The sequence below is a fragment of the Columba livia genome, chromosome 8 (genome assembly GCF_036013475.1).
Source record: "Columba livia isolate bColLiv1 breed racing homer chromosome 8, bColLiv1.pat.W.v2, whole genome shotgun sequence".
In the NCBI taxonomy this organism is placed as follows: Eukaryota; Metazoa; Chordata; class Aves; order Columbiformes; family Columbidae; genus Columba; species Columba livia.
This window is the reverse complement of record NC_088609.1, coordinates 28285362-28308931: the sequence shown is the minus strand read 5'-3', so window position 1 is coordinate 28308931 and position 23570 is coordinate 28285362. Positions and strand designations below refer to the sequence as shown.

The window sequence follows — 23570 nt, the reverse complement described above, 5'->3', positions numbered from 1 at the left end:
CCTTCTACTCTTTCTTGATGTAAAACACAGAATCTGAAGCTAGTACAAAAGAGCTCCTAAATGCAAAAGCCAGTGCTGCAAAGAACTATGCTTCTTTTACTTCACCTTCTTAATAATCAGATAATGAATGCAATGGCACAAAACAGTAAAAATAACAAATTATATGGCTATGGCCGGAGAACATACTTCTCTGGAACATGAGGTAAATGCTACTAAAGAAATTAATGAGGGGGGTGTGAGCCTATGATAAATGCATATATTAGATATTGTTTGATATTTGCTGAGGCATCGGAGAAGAGTGCAGAAATTTATGGGAATCGCTGTCTGCACTGTTGGTGTGGCTGCATACTGAAAATAGGATCCAGAGGACTTCTAAGCACTGAGAAAGAAGATTAACCCTCTGGTATATACAGCATTACCATCTCTTTCATTTCAAATGCTCAGACATAGTTAGATATCTGACTGTGTCCAGCCAGAGCCATGTATGTTCCCATTGCTCTCTGAGGTCCAAAGGCTTGTTAATTAATTACTGCAGCTTAGTTGACCACATCTGACTGTCCTGATCTAGCTGGGATATTGTCTGTCTGTGCAGCCTGGGAATAAAATGAAACACTAGGCACTGCTAAATTCAGATGTTGGCATTAGGTTCTTTTGGTAGCTTGCTATCTCTAGAGGTGCTATTTGGGAATCAAACATCAAGTAAATGAACTTTTGTACAGGCAAACCATGGAAAACAAGTGGTTATGGTCCTATTGATAAATTATAAGCTCAAGTTTGACTGGTTACTCTTATCTCCTACTGTCTAAATAGCTGAAGAATAACAGAAAGGAATACACTATGAAAAGTTATTGAAATTGGCCCTTTTCCAGTCATAAAACCTGAGAGTGAGTAGACAGTGATCTGGAGGTACTTCACCTAATTTGAAATCTGTAACCAGTCACGTCAGTCAGCTCTATTCTGTAGTGGCCAAACATGGCTAGTTTTAGTAAATAATTTAGTTTGTGGACGTTAATTTCTTTCAAGATTATTTAAGAGATCTTAATAACTTGCATAACTTCAGAGTACTTAATCTACTGCTGAGCTGCAAAAGTAAGTCCTGCTCCTGACTGTACCCTCGCACTCTCATGGCATCATTCTGCTGTTACTTCCAGCACTAAATCTAAGTTTAGGCTTAAAGAATTAGATCATACTTCCTAACTTTGGTTTCCCTTTCATCATACTAGAAGGTGTGTCTTGCTTACCTAAGTACTCGGTTAAATATCTGCTGGTTGTTCAGCAAAGGCTGTTGACAAAGTGATGCAGTCCTTACATTTTCTTTCATCACTATTAGGGTATAAATTAACTTGTAAATCACATCGTTCTTAACAACATTAAAAAAAATAGGCCTCATAGTGAAGGGTATGATCAAGTGCTTGTGCAATTAAACACAACAGCTATGTTTGCAGTGATAGTCTCTGAACATCCTGTATTTAGAACGAGTTGTGTTGGAAACAGTATGAGAAAAATGCAGTCACCACTCCTAGGTCAGGACAAAATACCAGCACCCACCATTCTCAAGAAGTCTTTCTTAATCCCTATGATTAAGTACATGAATTTATCCACCTCTTCTCTCTCTGTCTCTTATCTCTCGTTTGTTTTTATATCAGGAACCACAGTGACTGGGATTGAACCTTGGTAAGCATGGAATGTAGTTCCCTATGTGGGATGCATATAGGGATTGTCACAGTCTCTTCATACCAAACAGTTATATTAGATGGTACCAGTATAAAGAGGTTTTAAAACAAACAAAACCCCAAACAAACACAAAGACAGTCTCTGTCTTCCATTCCACAAGCTGCCGATGCTTCTAATTTGACACTAACTGTATCAAAAATGCAATAGGACTAAGCTTTAAGAACTTAAATTAAGATAAAAGGCTAAGCAGCCTTTACTACCTGAAAAGCTCAAAGATACTGTGTATCTTTTAGTTGTTTTGCCTTCTTTTTAAAGAAGTTGTGCTAATCAATTTCTTTTCAAAGCACTCTACTTCCTAGCAGTTTCCTAAAACTGGAGAGAGAAATTGCTGTTCTTTGTGAGCTAAATCAATCTCTGAAGAGCCTTATAAGAATAAAATAGCTTAAGGATGAAACAGCAGTAAGAAAGGAGATCCATCTACCAATTTATCAGTCTATCTATTTTCTAGCCATATCTATCTATAATGGTTAAAAGTTTTAAAGGACACTAAATTTAAGTATTTTATATTGCTTTTCATAAGGGCAGTTCAATTTATCTCTATTCCTTTCGAAAGATGAATATTGTCACTGCACATTGTAGGCTTGTGTTGGCTAAAAGGAGTCAGGGGCATGACAGCATTTATAGAAGGCATGAGCTCAAATGTCAGTAGAGCATCCAAAAATGGATGAAGCATCACCCAGCCACTGCCATCTGTTGAGTGTTTCATGACAGCTGTATCTCCTGAGCAGAGCTGGTCTAGATAATCATGAAAGGCATAAAGGAAGCACACAACAGTTATACAGAGAGAGGGGTGGGGGGAATTCCACCTTTAACATTGTTTTTAATTGCACCATAATGATTTTCTTAACAGACACAATGGTATGTAGCTTAGACTCTGGCCTGATTTAAAGCAAACAATAAACCTCAGTGCAGCTGAAAAACAATCGAAAATTCCTCTGCAAGAAGGTTTTGTCCAGGCTAAGTATTTAATAGTGTTTCTACCAGAGACTTTGCCCTAAAGATACTCCTGCCATATTAAAAAAAAAAAAAAAAAAACGGTCTCAACTATTGTGTGTCAACAAGACTGTTGAAGCAAATATTCTTGTTATTGACTTACTAATGTGAATTGTGAGGGTTTTAAACTTCCTCTTAAAGATGAGAGAACTTTGGGCCATCAAAATGGAGGTACTAACGCTATAAGGTGCACTTCAATTTAATGCCAGCTAGAACATTAAGTGACTGGAATAGAGTAAAATCATTCTAGTTTTTCTATCATTTTCCTTAGCATATGGATCTGCTTTCTCCCCCAAGGCATACAAAACTTCCGTCTGACTTTATTGTTTCTGATACAACCTCTCATAAGCTGAGAAGCCTTCGAGATGAATTGGCAACCCGGACAAGTCATGAAATCAATGGCACAGGCAGTAGCGAAGGGTGCGTGTCATTGCGAGGCACAGTCTTTGATGTGAAAGCCTTCTCTTATCCTCTTATCTAACCCTTGCCTTCCCATAGCCGTGTCTCATATTGTTCTGTCGCTTCAGTATGTCAGGCTCCCTGTTATTACAGCTCTAGGTTATCCAGCAGATGTTGCTGTAAACTGGTACAACAAGAACAATGGGAGTTTAGTTTGTCCTTTTGATAATGCTAATAAAGCATACTGCTTGGGAAATAGAATTCTTTACAGCTATGTCTCTTTTGCATGTATGTGAAGTTAGGAGCTGAGTCTTCTGTACGAATTCAAATAACTTTACAAGTCTACAATTTTACAAGCAAATTTATATAACTTTAGATAAACTTCAGCTCCCAACTTAAATAAGATGATAGTAATTCAGCTATTATAAGTATAGGGGCTTTAGGTCTTTATTATTCAAAAGGAAATCATGAAATGACAATCATGCTGTCATGAACACAAAGAGGTATGCCTGAGTCTGCAGGTAGTCTAAGATTCGGTTACTCAATGGTTTGCTGATATAGTTGAGTCTTAACAGATCTTTTTTCTGTTTCTTTTGTAAGAACAGAGGTTGTGACTGATGCCATATAGCTCAATATCTCTGAAGAAATGATCACTCCTAAAGCCAGATAAGTTGTCCATGTAATCTATCCAAAACCAAAATTGTCTTGAGGACATACAAGCCAAAGGTTGCTTGTAGGACTGGTTCCTCTGTTATTAATCCCAGAAAGATGTCAGGCTGTAGTACGGCTGTAACATCCTTTAGGGCAGCATTGTTTGTTTTTTACATACATTCGAACACTAATAAGATGAGGAAATGCATAATTAATAATAGTATGAGCAGGGGTGCCGAAGGCCATGTCTTGCCTTCATGATGCATTGTGTTACATATCTGAACTGCTCTGCTAGTTCAAATACCTTACACAATGTTGACCTTATCTGCCAGCAAACCTCTGTTACTATTTGAACTAAGAGTGGGCAGGAGTAATTTCTGAGATGTGTGTTATTCCATCGTGTTGGGTTATGCTTAGGAAAAACCAAACTTTCAAATACATACACATATAAAACGTACATTAGAACAGTAGAGATTTAAAATACCAATTCTGCTTCTAGGTCAGTGGGAGGCTCTGGTTTACTGCTACATTAGTTTTTACAAAATCGTTTGGCATTTATATCTTTTATTTTACAAGCTTACTCTGAAAGAAGCTAGTGAAACCAAACATAAGTCTACCCTCCCCCAAAAGTCACTTTTATGTTTCTCCTTTTTTAACATGGCAAAGTGGTTGTAAAATGTACTCTCGATTCTTAAATAAAACAGCATGTAAGTGGGATAGGTATGGGAAGTGGGCCCCTTTCTCGAGGTTTTATAGACCGCACAGGACCTCAAACAGGAACACTGATGTTAAATGTAGATTTTATTTTTTTTTTTAAGGATTTGTACAGGGTGCTTCATATTACTAAGAGAAACAAGAGAAAGAAAGCAAGCAAGCAGATATTTCTAAGAAGCTATTAAGCCAAGAACTGTTTATTAATATTCAAGATGAAAAAAATAAGTTGAGTTGTAATACAATTCAGGAAGAAATGGATGATTTCAGAACAGCTATTCACATTCCTGTGAAATTTAACAGGCAACTCGATTGCCACTATGAGAAGAATAGGACAAACCATATAATTCGACATCTGGGATCCAGGAAGACCCCCAGTTGAGGGTACTATTGAAATTCAAAACCAAAAAAGCGTGTGAGGGGGAACCCTGAAATAGCCACAATTGTGATGTCTGCCTTTTTTATGATTAAGGCTGATTAAAAATGCAAAATCTACATTTCATTGTAAAAAACAATGAACTGGAAGAGGGCAAAGAAAAGGCTTTAGGATTCAATTTTGTAATTTTTAAATCCTAGGATTAAATGTGGAAAGGAATAGAGCAGCAGCATTTTGGGGATTGGGTTTTTTGTTTAAGACTGCAATTGTGTGCTCTTTTTTTCCAAGGTAAGCGAATGTTAAGTACACTGAGACAGTATTTCTCCGTGCTTCCATGCTAATAAGGCATGCTTCCCACAGTGTGTGACAGAAAGGATGAATACCATGCGGTGCTAATGGTTAATTTGTAGTGGCATGTGTGTTCCTTGAATGTTTGTGAAGTTTCATGATTCACCATCACACAATTGAATCATTCCTTTTTTTAAGATATAGTGATATGTAATGAGATGAAGCAATGCTGACAGGGTTTTTGAAAGATACATTGTCCTCCACAGTCTATTCACTTTATAATAATAATACCCCTTAAATTTGTTAATTTCTCATGATTTGGGGGATAGAGTGAGCCCTCATTGAATAATTTCAGTACTGACCATGGTTTAAAATGTTAATCACTGTGAAATCTGTCACAGATAGTGCCAAACCCCAGTGATGCTAATCTATGTCATGGATTTGAAACTCCTTTGGGAAGCGCATATTTAGACTTACTGCTGAGTGAACATGACTGCTAGGATTACAGAGGCCGTGGACAGTGAAGAAAAGCAGTAATGCTCTTTCTGACTAGAAAGTAAACAATAGGGTGATTGTGTGCTTACACTTTGGGGCTAAACAGCCCAACTGCTGAGAAACTCTAGGTAAAAAACTGCTATCAGCAAGGAGCCTTGATGTTTTCTTCGTGGAGCTAGATGTTGTCAAGGATTCAGCTGAGCCACCCTAGTGAGTGTACAGGAAGCAAAACAGGATATTCTTGTATAGGCCCTGTTTTGTGTAATTATGCAACACTTGAACTCTTGTGTATATTCCAGAATGGGTAACACACCTCTAAAAGGAACAGGGAGCCATCAGCAGCAACTAGTGAGTGAAATATTCTTATGAAAAGTGCTCTTGATTGAAATCAGTGTGTTTACATTTTCATTTATCTTTGGTAAGGATTGCTCCACCTTAGTGCACCCTCAAAATTAAGAAATTATTTTCACCCGGTTTCATTTCCTGTGTTTGTTTCTTTTAACAAGCAATCTAAATAATTTCAGCTGTCTCTTAAAAAGGAACAATAAGGGAAATGATCAGGGAAATGTCACTTCATCAAATATCCTCAGATATTTCTCAGGAATATGCTGGATTTGATGAAACACAGACAAATTCCCTGAGAGGCAGCTGAGGATCTTGCTCTATTTTAGCAGAGGCTCCTCTTGTGCCTGGTGACTCCCACTTTTGTACTGGGAAGCCTGGATACCCAGAAAATCCTGGCATGTGCACCAGGCTTTTTGGGCCCACTGGGTAATACTGGGAGCCAGAAAACACTGGAAGCTCTTGCTGGGTGTGCATGTGTGTGCACGTGTGTATCTACATAAGTATGCTATCTGCATAAGTAGTGTGCTCTTTTTATTTAAATGATCTCTTTCAATTAGAGTCCCTTTTGTTCTGTTTCTGTAAATAAAAAACACATGTTAACTTCGGAATAATCTCTGGTTTTAATAGCCTGATTCCTGCCATCTCCTGTTTGTACCACAGATAGTAATGAAACTACTCTTAGGAGGAAGAATCAGGGTTGAGTATTGGAAACTAAGTTTGGTTTTCAGCAATACATTGCTCTGTATGTGTCTGGTAATAAAGTTGCCCAAAGAAAACCTTTGGCTAATGCAGAGGTAATGGACAGTCCTTTTGGTCCTCTTGTGGTTTGTGGATTATAGCACAAGCACACATTTTTTTCATCCTGTTATGAAAATATTTAAAAATAAATCTGTCCCTCCCAGAAACAGATGAAAACGGAAACAGATCCTTTATTTAAATAATGGTGTAGTCATGTCATGAAAACGAGGAAAGTCTAGCTAATCTACATACGCAAAACTAAATTCTACTGCTAGGGGAAGATGAAGCAGTGGCTGTCAACCAGGTTGCAAGAATGTAAATGAAGGCAGAATATGGCAAGTGATGTGTAATTTTTGTTCTGTTGTTGGTTTTCAGCGTAGTCAATGCCCGATCGCCTGCCTTGGTCTGTGCTCAGTACAGCTCAGTCTGCAGCATGGCACTCAGAGGGAAACTGGGCTGTAGTTCTCATCCCCTGCTTTTGTTAGCAGTTTGCATAGGGGGCTATAACCTACCCCTTTGCATCACTTTTATTAATTTATGAAGAGAATGGCGCTGCATTTAATGAAATGAAATAGGTGGTAGTAGGATGAGCAGAACAGGCACAAAACACAAATGTCTGTCTTCTCTGCAGTTCCAAGAATGTTTTTAAGGATGAGGTTTCATAGGATTATTAATCAGTCTCACCTACTTCCCCTCAATGTTTCATAAAAACAAACAAAAATATCTGCAGAAGAAAAAAGAAATTAAATTTAGAGTGGGATATTTTATATAGGGGTGTCAGACAAGTGCTGGTTTCGGCACAAGGGAAGGAGTAAGACCACATGGCTGGGAACAAAGCAGGGGAGTGAGGCTGCTTCCCCAATCAACAGTGGCAAGCTGTCAAACTGTCTCAACTGTTGTGTGAAATCGCAACCTAAAGGAGGATTTAGACAAGAAATCTTTTTTGGTTGGTTTTTTTTTGTTTTTTTTTTTTTTCCTCCTTAACTGTGCTTTTGGCTTAAAAAGTAACAGTTTTGTTAAACTGAGAATACAACAATTTTAAGAGACAGTTTTGCAGATCCCCCAGTGAAGGCATGCGTACAGAGTCTTTATGTGGTAATGAATAAAGTGAGGCTGTTATTTGTGGGGGTTTTTTATTGAATTTAATTTTTTGCCCTCTTGATAGTATGTTTTTTGTGCAATCTCTTTCTTGTCTATATTTGTCCTTTCTGTACTCTTCTTTTGGATTTTTTTCTCCCTAATTTCTATCCATGATTTACATGCAAACAGTTCTTCTATATTTGTTCATTCCCTGCTCATCAGCTTTCACTATCTTAGCGTAAACTTTGTAGTGTTACGGAATTTAATATTTCTTTATGTTCTTGCCCCTAGATTCATGTTATTTCGTGACCCTTTCAATGAGACTTGACTCCTTGTTCCGATATTTTCTAAAGAAAAGTAAGCTCAAAAATGCTTAGGAGGTATGACCAAGAAAGACATGAATTTAAACAAACATAAATACAAAAGGTTTTTTCTGCCAGAGTTTTAAAGTCATCTCATGATTCTTGGGAACCTGGCACATCATTGTTGAGTGCTTCAGATGCCACCTTCTAGGTTTCAGCAGTGCCCTACTTTGAGGAGTTTGGGGCTTCAAATGCAAAGGGGAATAGTTGGGGGAAGAGTCACAGCCTCTGCCAAACTTACTGCAGGGGTATAATAGGAAGCCTTCTGAACAAAATTTTAAATTGTTTTCAGTCAAGCACAGCAACTTGAGATACAGTGTAGGTTACAGGGAATCTATATGCTAATAACTTATTTTAGAGCTTTAAAAAAGCATGCCCTTTTCCACTCCTCTCTGGAAGAACTATTCTGGTTCCTCTCCAGCTCTTAAAGTCGTTGTCGCTTCTTGGGGCGTTTATTCACTCTCCCCAACGTCGCTGCTCTGTCAGCAACCTCCCCTGAGCGTTACCACTGCAGGTTCCCACCAATAGGTGTGGTGGACAAAGTACTTTCAAAAGGTTAATCAGCAGCATTCATTAACAACTAGGTAACAGTATCCAGCCTGCAGGCTACTGGTTATTGGCAAATCGCTTGCATGGTGCAAAGCTTGTAGTTTTTGTTCGACTGGTTGAGTGCCTTGTTGCCAGGCTTCCTGCTGGAGGAGGAGTTTGGCAGGGCTGCTGGGGCGTGTTGTGCAATGGCATTCGCTGCACAGCGTTGCTGTTGGCACCTCTGGGACTTCCTCAGGCTTCACGTCTCTATGCTGAACTCGCTTGCAGGAATTTGGTATTTTAAGCAAGAGCAGAATAACCTTCCTAAGGATTCTGATTGGCTCTTGGAGTGGTTCCACTTATGCTGGTGTCCAGCCTCGCTAGACTAAAATACAGGAAAATTTGCTTGACTGTTTGATAGTTGTTTGATACTATCCAGTGGCTCCATTTCACGTGATTAGAAACACGGATAAACCTTCCTACGACTCGCTGAGAAAGACACACAGATCAGCTTACAAAGGTACAAAAAAACCCTACAGTGTGTATTTCTGCAGCAGCATGGCAAGTCTTCCTCTCAACAGTGTTACTGTCACGTACATATGGGTGAAGGAAGAAACACGAAGACGCAGTAAATAAATGAGGGCTTTGCGTCAGGCTAATCACTGGGTAGGCCAAATAAGGTGCACAGCCTGGGTTAATGGCTGAGATCGTGTCCTATTACATTGCTGACTAATGTACTTTTCAGACAGAAGTTTGTACTGTAGACTTGGCCTCAGGTTTTAGTGTTTTAATATCTCTGTCAAAAAGGTGCCAGTTCTCCATATATCTTTGTATATTCATTGCCTTTTCCAGGGTAGACAAAACATTCATTTTCTAGCTGGATTCTATATTAAGATGAAAAACCAAACAAACAACAAGGAGAAAATCATAAACTTCCTGTCTTTGTTTGGAAGATAACAAACTGCTTCAACAACAACAAAGAACAGAACACCTTTTTTGAGGCCATATAATTACAAAAATAATATTTGAATTAGCTCTTAGGATTTTTAGCCTTAGTGTATCAGACTAGTGTTTGTCAAGCAGGCTTACTCCAAGTGATTTTAGCAACTCCAGTGGGGCTAGTTATGGTGTGAATTATTACTCAGTGTGAGTAAGGAGATCAGAATTAAGCCCAGATATGGTCAGAGGGAAAGGGGGTTTTGTCTGATTTGTCTATGATAGATCTGCCCTGCTGCTAACTCCCTGGTCTTTCATTTAGTTTCTTTTTAGAGACTTTTGTTAAGACTTCCAAGGAGTCCTAAGAGGACAATTGAGCTTTTATGGGTTTTTTGCAGAAGCAGGGAGAAACAATCAAATTGCTGTTTTTCTGGTTGTGTTGATTTATTTTCTGTTCATCCTGCAAATATTACTTTTAGGAAATATTATTTTAAAAAAATAATAATGTAAGTTGGGCTTTGAGGGAGCAAGAGGGGAAGCTTTGAGGTTAATCTGCAGATAAGGATTTCCCAAGTATACAACAACATTATGATCAGCCCTTACAACAGGGAGGGTTATAGCTTCTGTTTCCTAAGAGAACAGATTTCCATCTGAGCTTGTCCCTGTTCAGAAAAGCTTAGTTAACTAAAGAAATAATCTCACAAGATGGTACAAAAATGAAACAAACCGGTTTAGACTCTAAAGTTTGTGGACCACTTGCTGGGGTCTGTGGTACAAAACAATTCATCTGACCACCTGAAGGCTTCTCCTCAGGTGGCCACAGGGTCCAGGTTCCCCTTTGCCAAGGGAAAAGAGCCTGGCCAAGCACCTGCCGCCCTGGCCGTGCCCATGGGTGAGCCCCCAGGACCAGCATACAGCAGGCTGGGGCCATTCTAGCTCACCCTTGTCTTGGAAGAAGCCCCAGTTCTGGCTATGGGAACAGCTTCATTTTGCCAGAAACTGTCTCTTACTCTCTCACCCTTTCTAGTGCTTGTATTAAGCAGCTACAGCAAACCAGGGGATTTGTGTGTGTGCTGCAAGATGGCCAAAATAATTTATTGCCTTTGGAACCGATGGGACTAAGTTTGCTCCGGATCATGCCCTCAGTTAGCGTCCTGCAGCAAAAAGGCCTAGAGTTTAGTAAGGAAACTCTCTCAGGGATTTATAGTATTGATGACTGTAACCAAGCCTGGCAGCCCTTGGATCTTACAGCTCTCTCTGGGCCTAATCAAAGGCCATTGACGTAAACTAAAACATTTGACTTCAGAGAGCTGTGGATCAAACTCTGCATCTACTCTGACTGAGTTTGCCCTCCCCTCAGACACAACCTCACTTTAAATTCTTTTCTTCTGACAGGCCTGTAGCCTCATTCCTCTCTCGTAAGCTGGGAGACATTTCATGGCTCTCTGAGATGCCCAGAAGTGACTCTTCCCTTCTCACGGTGCAGTTTCATGTTATACCTAATTCAGTGTAGCTACTGGCTTACAACAGAAGTTCCATCCTTTTCTTCCTGATGTCATGTTTAGAGATCATATGATCTTGGCAGGATGATCTGATAGAAAATAACCCAATCCAACATGCCCCCCAACACCTCCCCTCTGCACCCCCACCCCCCCCACCAAAAAAAAAGTAACCACTATCCTTTCAGCAGTTTTCCATATTTGCCATGGATTAGTGTAATGTGACTCTGTGCCATGAGTCTCAAAAACTCTGCCAGGGGCATTACATAAAAACAAAGTTAATTTGGATTAAGGCAGAGAACCCAGCCAAAGAAAACATTAAAAAGAATTCAAAGGAAAATGATATGAAAAGTGTTATCACCAGTGTACAAGGTCTGGTCCAGAAGTATTAATTAGATACTGATCTGAATATAATGGTTAAGAAGGATATTATGAGTATGAAAACTATAGTTAATGTATAGTATTATGCTTGCTATGATTTTCTCCTTTCTTTTTAATTTTTTTCTCAAACCAGTTAACTGTAAGTCAACCTTTAGCATCTTGCAGAAAGGAGCTTGTTCTTTATTTTCATTCAAGTGTTCCTAGGCCACTGCAGATACAATGTTACAGCAAACAGGTGAGAGTCTCTCCATTCTTTCCTTTCAAGCCCAGTTATTAAGTCTTTGCTAGCAAGTTGTATTTCCTGCATTCTTTTGCCCAAACAATGATGCATAAGTAACTTTAGATTTACATGATTAGCTTAATATTTTCTTCACTTCAGATATGAACTCAATTTATTTCTTCTGATTTAAATGGTATAAATGCCATCTAGTCATATATTATTTCCATTTCAAGATATACCCTTGAACCTCACTTAAAGGCTTGAACTTGAACTCCTTTGATTTGGGTGCACACGTTTTAAAAATAAAATGTCATAAAAGGACTACAATATCTGTTATTGAAAGTACTGAAAGTTAGAAGTTAATATGTCTTGATACTCCTATTGGGAGTCTAAGCAAATGTTCTCAGTTTCCCTTGACAAAGTAATGAGGAATTCTCCCTATGTGTCCGCTCTTCTCCATGGTTTGAAAATTAAAGCTCTGTTTTAAGCTACAAGATGTGCAGCATATCTTTCTGAAAGATAAAGTTCATATCAGATTCAAGCTACCCAGCTGTTTCAGAGCTCTGCTTTTATGTCAGGTTTTTGGATTTCATGAGGTTGGAAGCAGACTCGTATATGAAAATTCATAGTAATTGTACCTTTTAGGGGTACTCATTAGAAGAGGTATTATTCTTTATTTTTCAGTCTGATTTACTATTTCATTTTTTTTTAGTTTGGGAATGTGTTTCAATTCTTATTGCAAAACCACTCAAAAATAGGAGGTTACTTAGAACAGAACAAATGGAAGAACAGTTAATTTTTCAAGTTGGAGATGAAACAATTATCCCTATACAGCACCATTACTGAAATATGTTTGAAGGTCTGCTTTTTCCCCATTAAATATCTTACGTTTGCTAGATAGTTTTCTAGTGGTTGCTTGTTCTGCTCTGATGTAAATTAAATGTGAGTTGTTGTAACCTAAGCTGTGTAGGAATTGTCACTCCGAGTAAAGGAGCTGCTAGTGCCCTCATGGAAAGATTCACAGGTGATGAGAGAGAATTGCGGTTTCCAAAATCACCAAGAACCAAGAAGATTTTTATTTAGTATATCTTTTTCTCTTTGTACCTTCTATGTCAACTGTGACCAGCACAAGTCCCACTTTCATCAGGGAAGCTAGAGGTTTAGATTGCACAGCACACAATGTAGTTTGCGATATATTTTTCCATTTACTTGAATAAGAATGTTTTCTGGTTAGTTGGTTAGAAGAAGCTGAGGTTCTTGCCACTGAGATCCTTTGCAAAATTGCAGATACGCTATTTTTGTGCACTCATGGCTCTGAAATTGTCAAGTCAGCAGTGAAATATGTAACACAAATAGTGAGAAAAGGTACCAATGCTCATGAGAACAGGATTTTCTATCACTCTTCTTTGAGAGTTAGTTATTCCATTGTCTTACGAAATAAATCTACTACAAATAAAGGTTTTCTGGCAATATACTGTTTAAAAATTATGGTGGGGGACTTAGGGGATCAGAGAATCTCTAGCTGGAGTAAAAAGGTAGAGAAAGTGTAAAAGCAATGAAGGAATATTTTTGCATTTCTCTGTCTGGAAATTCCTGCAGTGATTTCTTACTCCTCCAGCTGGGACTTCCCCAAAGAAAAAAGTTCAGGGCAACACCAAGCCTGGAAAAGACAGGATGGGAATCGCAACCTTGCAGAGGGTCTTCCGTATCTTCTTTCTCTTCCATTGTTGTGCTCAGTAACTCTGTCCTTGCAGGAGGAAGTACAGGGATGTCTTTATACAGAAGTCCCCCAAAGACTGAACTTTGTCTATACCATCAGAGAAGAAAATTGTGTAGGGCTGGCTTCACATGTGAACACAATAGGCCCAGCAGCATTTCCACTATTTAGGTCCCCATTGGGATTAGGACCTTTAACTATGTTAACCATGTGTTGTCTCAAGTCCCCTGTCAAGTCCCTAGCCTTTCTCTCTCCCCCCTTTCCCATGGATGACTTTTCTCAGAAATCAGGGGGAAGAAAATAAGTGAATAGATGCTGTAGCAGAGGAGAAACAAGACGGTGGGGCTGGGGAGGGGAGGATGCTCGTGCTCATATCTATGAAGGGAAGAGACACGGAGGAATGAACACTGCATGTTTTGAGGGTTTGAGAAAGATATCTTCTACTGGTAAGATGAAGAAGGTACAGGAGAGGCCTTCCCATATATAGTCCCCAAAACCCATTGCATTTCCTAAGGACACCTTTAACCAGCTTGGCCAAATCATGCCATGTGCATGTAGTGATCTTTCTAAGATCAAAGCACCTCAAAAATTCCAGTGGTCCTGCCATGCCAACACCACTCACTGAAATTTTTGGCCACATCACTGAGGAAGAACTTGAACTAGGGACTTCTCTGTCACATGCAGAGTAGGCAAAAATATATTATCTCATAAAATCCAAAACGTCTCTATCAAACTGTAGAGACATCTATGTTCTGTGGGCTATGGCCCTGGCCTGGGAAACTTATGACCTAGGTTCAGCTTCATGTTCTGCCAAATTCAGTGTGAAAGCTCTGGTCAAAATAGAGCATACAAAGCAGACTGAGTCTCAAAACAACCACTTTAATACTATTTTGGTTTTTGCAAGTCTTTGAAAGCTTTTTATGAGCTCAAAGCAGGACAAGTTTCAAATCTTCAGTGTTGTTGCAAAAAGGATTTTCTGTCTTCCCATCAGTTCTAATAACATGGCTTATTTAAAAACTGGTATTTTCCTTCTTAGGAACCATGTTAGTGGCTAAAGACATGGAAACCAGGCTTCCCAAACAGGCATTTCTATTTCAGAAAAACTCAGATTCACTTCCAGTAATTTCTACTTGATTCTGAATATCCCCTGCTGAATAAATAAGCAGAGGTATCTTGCATGCTAAAAGCTTTTCTATATCTTCTTATTTATAGGGATATAGAATTAGTGTAACATTCACCTTTCTCACAAACGAAAACTTAAGTTAGAAGGTTTGCAAGTTGCCTTGATTTTTCTCATTTTTATAGGAAAAAATTCTTAAGGCTCATTCTGTGAGTGTAAATTTCACTAAGTGCAGCTTAGAGCACATTATGAGGTTTCCCAGGGTATTTTGTTCTCCTTACGTGATTCCACTGGGTCTTTTGAATCTACTTATTGCATTCATCGCTTCTAAAAATCCTTCCTTTGAACATTTGCTTTAGGTTTTCTTTTTCTTTTAATATACTAAAGGTTGTTTGGGGTTTTGGGGGTTTGTTTTGTTTTTAATTACTGTTATGTCAGTTTGTATGATCACTGAAAAAAAGCCCTATCAATTTCTCCTGTCTGTTTGCAATTTGATTCTGAGATGGTTGCTCCCAAAGGTGCTCTGAACCTTCTCCCTTAAGACAAACAAAATTTCTCTTCAGCTATGGAAAAGACTACTGTTTTCTTATCCAAAATGAAACAATCCCAGGGGAAATACTGCCTTGTATCCAGAACACTGCATTTTATCATCTTGAGAAACAGGCGTCCAGTCTCTCTTCCAGCTTCTATTCTATAAAGATGAGCTTTAGCACTTAGTCACGGGGCTGGATTTTCTATTGTCCTAAATGTTACACAGTCCTTCACATGAGTGCAAGATGGGTATAAAATGCTACCATATCAGAATACAGGGTGAGGTTATAAAAGACAGGGGGATTGCAGGGGGGGAATCCTACTTGCTCTATATGTGGACTAAACATGTGGCCTGTAACCTTCTATTCTGTACTTCCCCCACCACCTCCCACAGCAGCACTGAATTTTGGGTGGGAGGAGGTAGAGAAATAAAACTGAGTCTTGCACCCAGAAGAACACCAGGTCTAATGCTTCTTGGCTGGGGATCACCATGCCAGGCAAGCAACCAACAAGGCAGGTTGGCTCTGGGCTTTCTGTGGGGCAGACTTGGTATGAGGAGGGTGGCAACAGAGCAGTGCCTAACGTTTACCTTCTGTGATACAAATTGTTTCTCTCTCACTTTTCAAACTGGAGGAGATTTTCCCCTTATTGCCAACTAACGTAGAGAGTGCAGGCAATACTAGGGAAGGTGCAACTTGTAAACAGAAAGATGCTCCCTGGTTTCCAGGAGAGAGAGCACAATAAAATCATTGTGTTCTATTTTTTTAAAGACTTGTTCACACACGCTTTTTAAAAAAGCAGTGGTGTATCTACAGCAGAATAATATAAGCATAATCTTTAGCAAATTCTAAAGCTGTTATGTTTAAGCTGCAGACACATACATCTCAATCACACTGTCTTTCAGTGAAATGGACTAAGCTTTCCTCCACTGTGTGAATGGATAAACACTGTGGTTTTCATTTGTTATTAAATCTTGCCTAAAACTCTAAAATGAGACCTTGCAATAAGCTATATGTATTCTTCAACCATTAAAAATAATTCTGTGTTAAAGAAACTGTGCTCTACGGGCCTGTAAGTTGAATGCTGACATGACTCTTTTATACAGCCCATTCAAGGTAAAGATACATAAATAGCTCCTCTTTTGTACTGCAGATATTTGAAAAAAATAAAATAAAATAAATACAGCTTTTAATCCTTGAGGAAAATTATTTCTAATACGATATTGTTTTAAGCATTTAGATTTTAATTAACATATTATCGACCAAAGTATTAAGGAAAGCTGTTGAACTGCAACCTTTCCCGTCTCCCCCACACTTTGAAAATAGACCATTTCTAAATAAGTGACCATTGGCAACCTGAGCCAGAGGGCAGCATTCACCACCTTATGGTACACTGCAACTTATGGTGAATCTCAGCTACGTTTTAACTCATCTTTCTCTGTACTATACCAATAAATGTATTAAAAATGGGTTGCCTCTTACAGCCTATTGCAGCATTATTAAGTGAATAAATGACATTGCTATTAGCATTCAGTTATAAATACATTTGAATTTTAAACTGAACATATGCTACTTCTCTGCTTGAAACTAGCAGCTTTTGTTTTCAAAAACCATGGCACAGACCTAGGCATGCCGTCATAATAATACTTTAGCACAGAGGATGTCAAAGCTCTTTAAACAAGAGAGTATCAATATCTCAATTTGATCCATTAGATACAGATATTAAAGAAGTTTCCTGAGGCTGCATAGTGATCAAAACTGAGACAAGAATAGAGTCCCTGTGTCTTAGCTGTGAGCTTGATTTAGTTTCTCACTTACTACTCTGGGTAACAATTCCAAAATAAGCTTTTATTCATATGTTTGTTTTTTTGCTGCAAAGCTGTTACTCTCTTTTTTTTTTCCTTCAATTATATTGAAGATCTTCTGTCTCAGCTTGGAATCAAATTCTTGTAGCCAATTTAGGCTGAAGAATTCCTTGAGTACTCAGTTATTAATAACTCCAGTTTCATGTTCCCCTCCCCCATAACCCTTACGTAATCATTTCTTCTAGTACAATATTTTTGATCAAATCAGAAATGTATGAAAGAATGCAAAACATTTCTTGGTTCCCAGACACTATCAAATCACTTTATTATTTATTAGTTCTTATTATTTAAGACAGAACCACTCGTAAGATAAACATGTTTAAAAATAATAAAAATGAGTAATGAAACACTTGTCTGCTTCATTTGGCAAAGAGTAAGTCTGGAGTTGTTATCAAATACCAGGAGTGAGTAGAGCAGAAAGTAAGAGAGAGAAGTGGATGGGAAGATTATCTGGGGCTGGGGGTGCTGTGCGCTCTCAGCTAAGCCTGTGGAACAATGAGCTTAACCACAAAGCCAAATCCTCCAGCAGCTTCACTGAATCCAGTGGAAATTTGCTTGGTTGCATTTGTTGGGAATCTAACATTCTCTGTGTTGATTTCGAAATAACATCTGTAGATTTGAATGAAGAAAGCTGAATGTAAGACTTGACCAGAATTTCACTGATGATGACGGGAGAGGTTTCACTGTGTTTTATTTCACAACAAGTGATGAGGGAGTTTTAAATCTGCTCTGGCTAAAATATCTTCTAACACATTTGCAGCACCACTTTGAAATTTAAGAGAAACCAAACATATTTTGGGAGGTTTATTTCAACCACAGATAGAAAACAATGGGGTCCACGGCAAGTTGAGAGCCTGCTCCTTTTAAAGGAGCACATGCCACTTCAAGAAAAAGGGCATGAAAGGAAGCAATGATGTGCAAATCAAAACAAGCCCTTTGTCTTTCTCACTGGATCCATAGTTGAAGAAGAATAGACTGTAGGGGAAGAATTTAGACCTGTCTTTATTCAGTCTCCAAAGGCAACTACTTTCCTTCTGGATGAGAAAAAAATTCAGTTCTAATGGTGGTGGCAGCCTTCCACTGAATGACCTTAATTTTCATGATCAATACAGGCAGGTGGCAACAATGCTCTTTCAAATAACTAATTGTTGAAGATTTAGAACTGATCGGTTTGGGGTGGGGTTTTTCATTGGGTTTGGGGTTTTTTTTGTGGGTGTTTGTTTTGTTGTTGAGTCTGTTGTTGGTGCTTTTTGTTTAGTTGGTGGTAGGGTTTGGGGTTTTTGTTTTATTTTGCTTTGGTTTTTTAATTATTATTATCAACCCCTTTCCACTGCTATGGAGGATTCAGCAGTTTTTCACCTCCTCAGCTACCAAACTGAGCTGTGGGGTTAATTTGGCAACCTTTTCCTTCCTCCCTGTCTTCCTCTCTGCCTGCAACACTATTCTGGCACTCCTCGAGGTTCACTAACCAAGGAAGAAAAGTCCCCCACATGCTTCCCTTTGCTAGATAAGTACAGATTCAGTTGTGGCCAGGAATGTGATTGAATTTATCGTGGTTTGGGGTTTTTTGTTTGGGGTTTTTTGTTTGTTTATTTTGGGTTTTTTAATGATTGTAGTGCTTATATTTTAAATCCGCTAATATGTTGTGCTTTTTTTGGTTTTGTGCTTCCTACAGGTGACAGAACTCCAGGGACATCACTTCACCTGAAGCTGGGCACAATGAGACCTATGCCTCGGTAAGAGACCCATAAGGGATTGGAGATTCTACTGTGGCAGACTTAATTTGGCTGCTTCTTCATTGCTGTTTCCTTTTATCCTTTCCTTAAAACTTTTCTGATCAAGTTGAGATGAAGGTAGGCCGCTCTAAATTTTGTGTGTGCATATATATCCTAGCTGAATTAACTCCATCTTTGGCAATTTTCACCACTGTTATTCAGTGCAATGCTGGCTTTCACCCCTCTGAGCCTGCAAGCTAGCTCTGGACCCAGACTCAGATCCCGACGTTGCAGCATGACATGCTGCCGCTTAAGCACTTAATTATATGTAAGGAGACAACGATCCACATTGTACCCTTTACAAAAGAGCCACAAGGAAAAATAAAGTCCCACTGCCGAGCCAGCCAAAGGGATCTTTGCCAACACCAGGTGGTGGGAAGCATGAGGCAAGTGAGCGGGGTGACTCCTGGCACTGCTTGTGCAGCCACAGTGACAATTAAAAAAATGCTGCTTTTGAGAGAAGGGCCAGTAACATTTGGCGTTTGGTGTCAAGGGGCCGAAAAAGGTGCCATGTGAAGCTGAAAAGCCTTGCAGGGGTTCCTAATGAACATTTTCTGTGCTCCCCCTCCTACTTGGATGATTGTACTTAGCTGGCTACTGTGCTCTTGAGTCCAGGTATTGCCAAGTGGTTATCTTCCTGCTTGCATCTGTTTATTCTGTATTCACCTCTCTGTCTGGAAAGGTGCAACCCAGTATCAGTGAAGCTACTGGGATTTTTCTGTGTGATTGAGCTGATCTCTCCTGGAGTTCTACCAGTGGTCTAATTTAATTACCTTGTTTCAAATACAGTTTTAGTGGGAAATACAGAGGAATATGAACATGAAACTCATCAATATGCATAAACATATACTGTGTTTGGTTTACACCTTCTGTGGTATCTGTACCAAACTCCTCTTTTCTAGTAATAATGGACAATCTGTATGTCATTGGCCAGGGACAACTGGGCAGTAAGTTAGTTTTGTTGTAAGTATAGGGCCTGCAGACTTTCTGAAGTTTAATAGCTTCATATAAGCTACAGTAGTAGCTCAGTAGTAGCTACAGTAGTACTCATCCTTTGAATACTAATACTTTGAATACTAATAATCATGCTGTAACTTCATCTTAAAGACTTTTATGTTCTTATAATAGAAGAAAACCTGCCCTTATGTAAGTTTATTTGGAGAATCAGAGTATGTTATATAAATTAATTTTTTGCTAGGTAGGTAAATGGTGTAGCTTAAAATTAATTGCTGGAATGTTTAGAGTGGTTGAAAAAATCTATATTCTGTATAGCCACTGCCTAGTTTAGAAGGTTCAGGCACTGCGATTTGTAGGTTCATGTCTCTGGTTCAAATTTATAGGAGAATAATAACAAGACATTTGATGGCATATCGATAGTGGGACTCTGAAATCATGCTGCATAGTTTTTAAGGTAGTAATAGGCAAGTGTCACTTCAAAGTAGAAAAGGTAGTAATAAGAGAAGTTAGCCCTTTCCAAGATTTTGTTTTAGGTTATGTGTTGAAATCTCATCTTTTTAAACTATGGAACACAACAGTATTTGAAACAACTATCTGTTTTCAGGAAAATGTCTAATACATGTTTAAAGAGAGATTTACTTTGTATTGCATGAAAGCTAGGTGTACAAATGGAGTATTTGCTTATTTAAAAAACAAACTAACTAACTATAAAACCTTTTGTACACCTAGCTCCTTTTTTCAAATCCCAAGTCTCGGTACTTTGTGTGCTCCGTGGAGAGGTTGTATACAATTATGCCTTGCTAGTAAAACAAGATAAAACAATATAATCCCATTGCATTGTCACAGAGATAAAGCATATGATAACTTATTGTTTTAGTTGATCAGCGGGGTGGCCTAGTACAATGAATTCCTGTCTTCTGGCTTTGGCTTATCTTCTGATTCCTGAGAGACACAACAAAGAAAAATAATAATAATAATAGTGGTAGTCTTTTTGCTTGCACTTTGTGTGAATATCACAATACTGTAGTCTCAAGATGGAAAGAACAGTGATTGTGTGTACTACCTGAACATCAATGGCATCACATGATGTAGTGTGACTCTGTATTACAATGTTGGACTTGTGCAATAATAATTGTACAGGATAGTAAACCCACGTTCCATATGCAATCATCTCTAGCCTTATTATAATTGGTATCATACCTAAAGGTTTCCTTTCCTAAATCAGGCCTCTTCTAAATACTAAACATAAATACTCTAAGTTTCTTCCTTGAACATCTTATACTTTTAATATTTTAATTATTGGAATGTGCCATTTTGGACTATCTGGACCTGTCAATTATTTCAAATATTTCCACAAAGGGGATGAAGGTTCTGGATCTCATCTACAAAAATTTCTTTACCCATGGAGAACAGTTAAATCATCAAAATATCACTTTCTAAGGAATAAATAATAGGCTGCTTCTGCACTTTGTGTATTTGATTTGTTAAGAGTTTTCTCCTGTCATGGTTTGAGCAATCAGAAAGTAAACATAGAGCATCTCCTGCATCTTATCTTGCTCTGCATGAAAACACTTCCTTGCTACCAGCCAGGGGTTTAACTCAGGCCACAGTGGTTAATTTCTGAAGAAATCCCTTGTTAAAATATTCTCGGCACATAACTGATAATAGGGAATTAAGAGAGATGATACAGTCTGTTCTCCATACACACTTTTTCCCTGAGGTGCTGTGAAAGAAATGTGAATTTCACAGGTATGAAATGTATTCACCCACCTCTTTCTTGCACCCCAGAGGCAGAGTACTGCACAAATCACTGTGCAAAACCCCTCAGAGCCATGCTCAGGAGGTGGTGAACGCCTGGGCTCCAGTCTCGGCCTAGGGTTCTGCATCTTTATTAGCAATTCAAATTAAACACCCTACATTTTGTGGTGGATATCACAAGATGGGATCATTCAGAGAACTTGCATTGCACATCCTAGTGGTGTCCTTCAAAGTGTTCACAGTACAAGCTTCTTCCCCTCCTCCCACCCTTCAGCGAGCAGCATAGCCGGGCTGCCTCTAGGAACGGCTTTAAAGATCAACCTCCTTGCAGTTCTTTGGCGGGGACGGGGGTGGATCTTGTGCCTCTCTGAGGCCACCGAAAAGCGGCAAAAGCTGTATTCCTGAGCCTATAATAGATGCAAATTGTGCAGATGAAGGAAAGGAAGCTCTAACAGCCGTTGAATGCAATCTGTGAACGCCACTGTTTCATTTATAGTGATGCTACCTAGGCATTTGCACTTAAAAGGAACAATAAAGAGGTGTCAGAACAATCGCAAGGCTGCAGAATTTAAACTGCGGCAAAGACGTTTTGAGCCATGTGAAATGTTGCCTGCAAAAGATCTGCTTTTTCCGTTAGTTTTTGTTTTTACTGAAGGCTGTTCTAGTTCTCCTTGTTTTATGACAACGAATGGTTCATTTGCCTTCAAAGACTCAAGATGCAAAGAGGGAGGGAAACAAATTAAGTCAAAACTGCAATGACTGGTGAAAACTGCACAAAGTATGTCACAGCTCTTTATTTCTCTACATAGTTTTAAAGAAGCTTTGCTATACAGCTAGATGGTTGATTCACTAGCTTGCCAGCCAACCTCTAGCTGATAGCAGTAGAGTTGCTGTGATGTTTCAGTGTTGTTCTTGTTTACGGGACAAAGGGCCAAACCTCAAATGATGCAACCTTTGTAGGTATGCGTGTACCATGCTGAGGATCTGAGCCGCTGTTGTCTTTTAGACTCTCGATTTATAGAGGAGATTTGGCATAGGTGAGATATGGCACACTAGCAACTTCTTTTTAAGAAATCTATTGGCTGTCAACCAACGGACAGTTACTGATTAACAAAGAAAAATGTGCTTGCATTTAGTGTCCTGTTAAAAGCACAATAAGCTGTGATTATGAGCATGATTATCTGTGAGTGTTGCTACTTACCAGCTGCAAATGTGAAAGCTATGTGTGCCTAGGAAATACAAGGAAACGGAAGCACTTGTTGTACCATAATAGGTGTGTTTAAAGTGCCTTAATCCTACTGAATAAGAGTAAATAGCCCTTGAAATGGAATATGTACACTAAAAAGAAATATATTCCGTTTGTATATTAAAAAAAATGGATTAAAAAAAAAAGTTGTAGTAAAGCTATAGGAATGTTAAGGTGAGATTGGCTTTGTAGCTACAGCAGAATAAAATGCATCATAGGACCTGTTGTCATTCTGGATCTTCCACACATCCTACAGGATACTATTATCTGATTTTTATTCATAACATTCATTTGAATGCCATTAGTGATCAGAGGCCCTGGTTGAGGGTCAATCATAGTAATCTATCTGTATCCCAAAGATCTCACAGTTTAAATAGACAAGATAGGCAATTAGCAGGTGAATGTCCCACAACTCACAAAAATCAAAACTACCAAAGACCGTGTCATAACGTAATGTCTGGTTGGTTGTTTTTTTACATCCCTCAATAAAATGAGTGATCTGCAAAATGGGGATGTGCTGTTCTCATCTTTCAGAAAAGTTACAACGTAACTAATGATAGTAAAATGCTCTAAGAGCCTTGTAATTGATACATTAGAATTTCAAAGTGACGATCTTTTTCATATAATATGGATTTAAACAGTGTGAGTCTTTTGAATCAGTAGCTTTCGATGAGGAATGTATTTCCCAGGGAAAGGCGGGGGGCAGCAAAAGTGTTTGTTTTAATAGTTCAGTCTGTATGTGTCTGTACATGTGAGTGAACAAGAGATCAGCAGGGCAAAACGTACCATAAATGCTGTAAAGTCTCATACAATTGTGTCAAGCAGTAAACCCAAATGAACTTGCAAAGTCATGCACTAGTTCAATT

At 38.8% G+C, this 23570-nt stretch overlaps 1 protein-coding gene across 15 annotated transcripts in view; it reads left to right on the top strand.

The window, feature by feature from the left end:
• Positions 1-23570, top strand: part of ADGRL2 (adhesion G protein-coupled receptor L2) — a 387834-nt gene that overhangs the window by 56893 nt on the left and 307371 nt on the right. For all 15 annotated transcript variants that reach the window (XM_065072729.1, XM_065072727.1, XM_065072734.1 and 12 more), the window contains one exon: positions 18644-18704. The gene's annotated coding sequence lies outside the window, so the exon portion shown is untranslated. The remainder of the gene's footprint in view (positions 1-18643; positions 18705-23570) is intronic.